Source organism: Haliotis rubra, unplaced genomic scaffold (assembly GCF_003918875.1).
Source record: "Haliotis rubra isolate DU_JTF1 unplaced genomic scaffold, ASM391887v1 Scf1060, whole genome shotgun sequence".
NCBI classification, from domain to species: domain Eukaryota; kingdom Metazoa; phylum Mollusca; class Gastropoda; order Lepetellida; family Haliotidae; genus Haliotis; species Haliotis rubra.
In genome coordinates, this window is record NW_025764960.1 from 102,055 (window position 1) to 108,569 (window position 6,515).

Here is a 6,515-nt window from a genome sequence, read left to right on the forward strand (position 1 = left end):
GATTGTTTATTGTTTTCTAACTTTCAGAAGCTGGAAAGCAGGAAGAAGGTCCCGACAACGATTGACTGGCCGGAGAATAAGCAGAAAGTTCTTCCTCTCTTCGGGAAAGAGTTAACATTTCTCAATTTGGAAAACCAAATAATATGGAATCATCTACATTGATGTGTTTAGGAAAAACATTCCATTCTCACTGCTATTTATTCCCTTATTGCTTTCAATTATTTATGCATTTTGAAAATTCAGTTTTTATTAATGTGAACATTCCAAATATCATTTGTTTAACAGCAAATTGCTGAATGTAAATAAACCTATCATGACTTTGTGTTTTATTCTGTTATTTGTCATCCTGACGGTGTTACCATTGTGCAATTGTATAAAATACCTCATTTGGTATGTGTGTTGCATGAAACGCAACCTCTTTTTCTGGAGGAGCGGATAACAGATTCAGTTTCATGGAAACCAGGTTATTAGCTGGGAACTTGGTTGGAAACAGCAATAAACTAAGCACCAGCAGGAGTCTCCATGGACGAGTGGGTAAAGTCCTGACATGGATACCATCCAGATACTGGTGCAAAATGTAGTTTCAGTTTTAATGGAAACTAGGTTAGAACTTGGAAACAAGGTTGAAACTTACAACAAACTAAAACATGTAAACCAGGTTGAAACCTACAACAAACTAAAACATGGAAACCAGGTTGAAACATACAACAAACTAAAACATGTAAACCAGGTTGAAACCTACAACAAACTAAAACATGGAAACCAGGTTGAAACCTACAATAAACGGAAACATGGAAACCAGGTTGAAACCTACAATAAACGAAAACATGGAAACCAGGTTGAAACCAACAATAAACGAAAAAATGGAAACCAGTTTGAAACCTACAGTAAACGAAAAAATTAAACCAGGTTGAAACCTACAGTAAACGAAAACACTGAAACCAGCTGGATCTGGCTTGGAGGAGTGGGTAATGAACCGCACTGGAAACCATCCGGAAATGGTGCAAAATTCAGTTTCAGTTTTCATGGAAACCACAATGAAACTATAGGAAACTACATGGAAACCAACAGGAAATGGTGGTTTCCATGTCGTTTCTTCTCAGTTTCAGTGTTCCGGAAACAAACTTATTTTTGTAGTGACGGCGGTCTGTAAATAATCGAGTCTGGAACAGACAATCTGGTAATTGACACCACGCGCATCGCTTTTGCAAATGAGATACAATGCCGTACAGGAACCGAGCGAACGACAACCATGGAGACCGATTCCGTCTCTGATATAGGTATGCGTCCATGCTTGTAGCCATTGAGATTGAAGTCCGTGTTTGATTGGAGGTAAGTCCCGATGCTTAAACTTCATGATAGAACGTATGTCGTCAATAGCAAATTTCTAACTAGAGTGGTAACTGTAAACAACACAATTGCTAATCACCACCAGCTATTCAATACACGCATATATGTTACTATGGACGTTTGCAAACGTGTTAGATGCATTAGAAACTCTTCCCGTAAAATCTTGTTTTCTTGTATTTATGAAGCAGTTATATGCGATAGTCCGACCTGACTTCATTGATATAGGGATCCAGAAAAATAACGACGAAAAGAATATCTGCGATGGGTAAAATAGTTGAGCAAGTATTGATGCCTTCAGTTACAAACTCCTAGCTTCAATTACACTTAAAAGAGATTATCTTTATCATGTTAGGATTAAGAGCATATGCACATCTGGCTGACCAATATGACGCAATCATACTATTAGTATTAGGCTAACATGACACAATGAACGTTCGCACTTTCAAAGTACCTAACAATCTCAAAAGAAACAAGAGAAAGTTCATTAAGGATTTATCGTCTGTCTCTAAAGTATAACTATATGATATGAAGATCAACAGTTGAATTGTTGCTTTATGGCTTTTGCTGTACACCCTGAATCAATTTAGTGCACACACACACTGTATATAATTATTCAAATATGTATGTGTGTATGTGTGTGTAATTATTTCCTACAAAGCTACACTTCACCTCCGTGTGATTGTTTACAGTGTTCAAAATACATTATACGTTCATACGTTCAATTCAAGCGTACATATTAATACAAATAAATGTATGATTGTGATGCCATAGTCAGTGAACACGAACACTATTTGGCTTGACAACATACAATCTACCAAGCACATTGTGGACTCACGATAATAATAATCTTGTCACTAAATCTTCTCCCTGCAAAAACCCATACTCAGAGTCTCCTCCCTAGCAACGCTGATAATCGATCTGTGGTGATTCCAGTGGGTTATGTTATGAGCGACTACGGTGCTACAGTGGCATGCAATCAGGCAGCTGCAGGTAACAGAGTGACATATTGGTATTTGACACAAACCTTATCAAGTCAAAGTCAAAGATATTTATTGTACTTAAGGCCTCCGGCCCATATACAAGTAATACAAGTACATATACAGCACATGTAACACACATTTTACAAAGAAATTACAGTTCAGATAAGATATTGCTTCTAAGGAAAACAGCATGTTTTACATAAAGCGCAAGATTACGTATTACATTTTCATTTTTGGAAGATAGAATGGAAGCAAAGGCAGATTTAGGATATTTTAACAGGTAATTATTTGGGATATATTTTTTTCGTTAATCAGCATAATGTGGGCATACAAAAGCGAAGTGAATTTCATCTTCTATAGCCGAGTTACATAATGGACATATCCTTAAACGTCTCTCTATTGAAAATCGTCTGCCCTTATTTACTGATAAGTCTAACAAGCCCAATCGAAAATTGACAAGTGTGCGTCTGATATTTCTAGATGTCAATACAGATAGATATAGTTCCGGTTGAATTAAGCTCTTATGTGATCTGTACAACTGGTATCTTGAACTATTGTCTAGACAGGAATGCCATTCTTGATAATACATGCTAACAGATTGTTCTCGAAATTGCTTAAGAAATAGATTGATATTACCAACTGTTTGATTTAGCCACACAAATCCAAAGCCATGAGAAAATAAAAGAGTTCTAATATGAGACGCCCATGTTGTCTTACCCCCTATCATCTAAATGTACAAGCATGTTATAAGCTAGTTTGGGGATTCTTTGTTCGTGCATTCCAAGGATCTTTAACCAATATTTTAAACATCTGATTTGTGAATTTATATATATCGGATATCTACCACATTCTCCATAAACCATACAAGTTGGTGCTGCTTGCGCTACATTTAAAAACCTTTTACATGCTAAAAGGTGTAGTTTCTCTAGACATTCATGACGTTGAAATCCCCAAATTTCAGACCCATAAAGCATAATCGGTTGGATTTGTGCATCAAACAATTTAAAATATATTTTCGGGGTTAAAATTCCAAAATTCTGGGAAACGGACATAACATTAATAAGAGCCTTCTTAGCACGTGATTTCAGGTCTATAACACTCTTTTTAAAGTTCATGGTATGGGAAAACAATAGCCCGAGGTAGGTGTACTGATTAACAATAGATACATTTTTGCCACTCAAGAACCATTTTTCTTTAGAGGCGACAGGCCCACCTCTTCTAAAGATAACTATGTTTGTTTTTTCAAAATTAACAAATAATTTCCATTCATTTGTATAACGTTCCAAAATATTCAGTTGGTTTTGTAGACCGACGATAGTGTCTGACACTAAAATTACATCATCGGCAAAAAGGAGGATAAAAATTTCAATCATATCTGGAAACATTTGCACACCATGTTTACCTGCATTGGAAATATCATAATACAGTTCGCTTATAAAGAGTATCAAGTATCGTCAATGATTTTTCTTTTGATTAAAGAAATAAGTCTCAAGCACGTCTACTCTGTAATGTCTAGATTTCTTCAGTTTGAAATATTTTGATACTTTTCACAAAATATCAATTCATCTCAGAGAAATTGTTTTCGTCACGATATGGCTGAAATATTGCCTATGTGATGTTAAATGAGCTGACTGTTAACCCCCTTTTATGGTGTACATGGCGTTCCATTGTTACGTAATGAAAGTATTATCACCAAAAACCAAACGGCTCTCTTTTAACGGTCTGGTTCTGAAGTTCATGTGATTATAATCCCGTGCGTCTAATGACGTCTGCTTGAAAAAGGTCAATGTGACCTTATTGACGCAACCACTGTCTAGGATTATAGTAAACGCTGAGGGGGAAACGCTATGGACGCTGAATATGAACTGTCGAAACGAGGAAACAGACGCAGCTTTCATTAATTTCAATTTCACAGAGTGCCTGACTGAAAGCCAGCTGCATAAAATAAAGAATATTTTTTCTAGTCATGAGGCTAAAACGTAATGATAAGGATCGCGACAATAGTCTGGGTAAAAGCTGTAATCGTTTTATCTAAAATGATCTTAACCTCACTAGTTTGTGCCTTCCGTCACTCTCGTAATCAAAGGTTTCTGTACCAGATGTAGTGCAAACCTAAAAATAACCATACAGCGTGACTCAACTGTTCGGCAATATCAAAGGCTTGACATGGTTAAGTCATGATAAGGCAATGAAAAACTGACCTGAATTTGGTCTCACATGACTATTATTTAAATGACTGTATCTCAAATGTTCAGCAGTTAACACAAGCGACAATATGTGTTCCAAAATCACAATCAAGCACTCAAGAATGAGTCACAAACATACAATGATCACACAGCTGCTCGAGAAAAGTCCAGGTCATCCTGCCCCACTGGCGTGATACAAAACAACTCATTGTGTACCCGAAAACATATCCACGATGTCACTTAGCTCATCTTACGGGGCGCGGTGGGCGAGCTGACTAAGGCGCCAGGCTAGTGATCCAGCGAGGTTGAGGTGTCGGGATCGAGCCCACCTGTGACCGGGTGTAAAAACCTTGGAGTCAACTTTGTGTGCAGACTCTTTCAGCGTTGTCACAACCCCTAGTGCACAGTACACAACCATGTGCACTTCAAAGAACCAACGAATCCGTTGGTATATGACCAGATGGTGGTCACATGAATACGTGCAAACATCTAGTTGCGGGTACAGCAACGTGCAGTGAGCTTGGACAAAGTACTGTGAGTATGTGTCCCTGTCCACCCAGCTGTGATTGGGTACCTCGTTAGGGTGAGAAAGCCACAATAAATCGGTGCGCATAGTGGCTGCAAGAGTTGTGTTCTCCCCAGGGAGTTGAGATTGATAATACGATGTGCCTTTGAGATTGACATCCAATGATCGAGGGAAAAAAATACCAGCGCCTTGAGCATGCACTAGTTGCCTGGATATGTGCGATATATAAATATCCTATAATTAAGTCCCAAACCGGTGAATTGGATGGGACACCGTTTTCGTAATTGTAAGCACATGACATATATAACATATGCCAGGTTCTAAAATCTCACACGGTCTTTAACATAGAACTTTCTATGAGTGAGTGTGTGAGTTAGAATTTATGGTGACACTGGCAATATTTCGGCCATATCGTGACATCAAAAGTTATAAATTCATAATAAACACAGCACGGATCGTGCGTCCTTGACCGGCTTCTGATAACACACGGATACCCGGTGAATACATTCTTCTTGCGAAGAATAGACATAATTGCACATGTCATGGTAAAGTACAAACATAGCACGTTAGCACTTGATATACATACTTACAACGTACTATCATATGGTATGAGAACTCAAGTCGGCGTTGGCGTTTAAAATACCTTCAATGTCACAACTGCGCTGAAGTATCCTACATGAGCATAGTCCATTTTCAATGACAGCTCTTTATCACCACACCTGTCAGTATCACGTTCCTAGTTGTTATGCGACAAATACAAAGTACCGTCGTGTTTACATGTAAGAGGCGTGCACAATGTAGATCTAGACTACCATTCGTCGGACTTTTGTTGTGGAAGCCGCGATTGGGGAGTGGTTTGAATGGCTGACTTTTTGGCGGTCACGTGTCTGACTCTGAGTTTGTGGGTTGGAATCCCGGATGGGACCCGACCTAGTAAACTATGTAGAATTTACTGAGGAAGTGTCATCCCAAACATACCAAAATTTTACACAAGGGTTGACTGTGTAGTTTTTGGTTCTTTGAGGTATGAATCGGAAAACTTTCTCTTTCTTCTAAAGAGACACGAAAAATATACTTATAAGTAGGAACTAAACGTGAGTGTATGTATGTATGTATGTATGTATGTATGTATGTATGTATGTATGTATGTATGTATGTATGTATGTATGTATGTATGTATGTATGTATGCATGCATGTATGTATGCATGTACGAAGTATGTACCATGTATGTATGTATGTATGTATGTATGTATGTATGTATGTATGTATGTATGTATGTATGTATGTATGTATGTATGTATGTATGTATGCATGTACGAAGTATGTACCATGTATGTATGTATGTGAGTGTTAGTATCTCTCTCTGTCTGTCTCTCTATCAATATATATATATATATATACATACACGCATACACACACATATATATATATATATATATATATATATAAATGGATTAAAGGTTTGAAAAGAC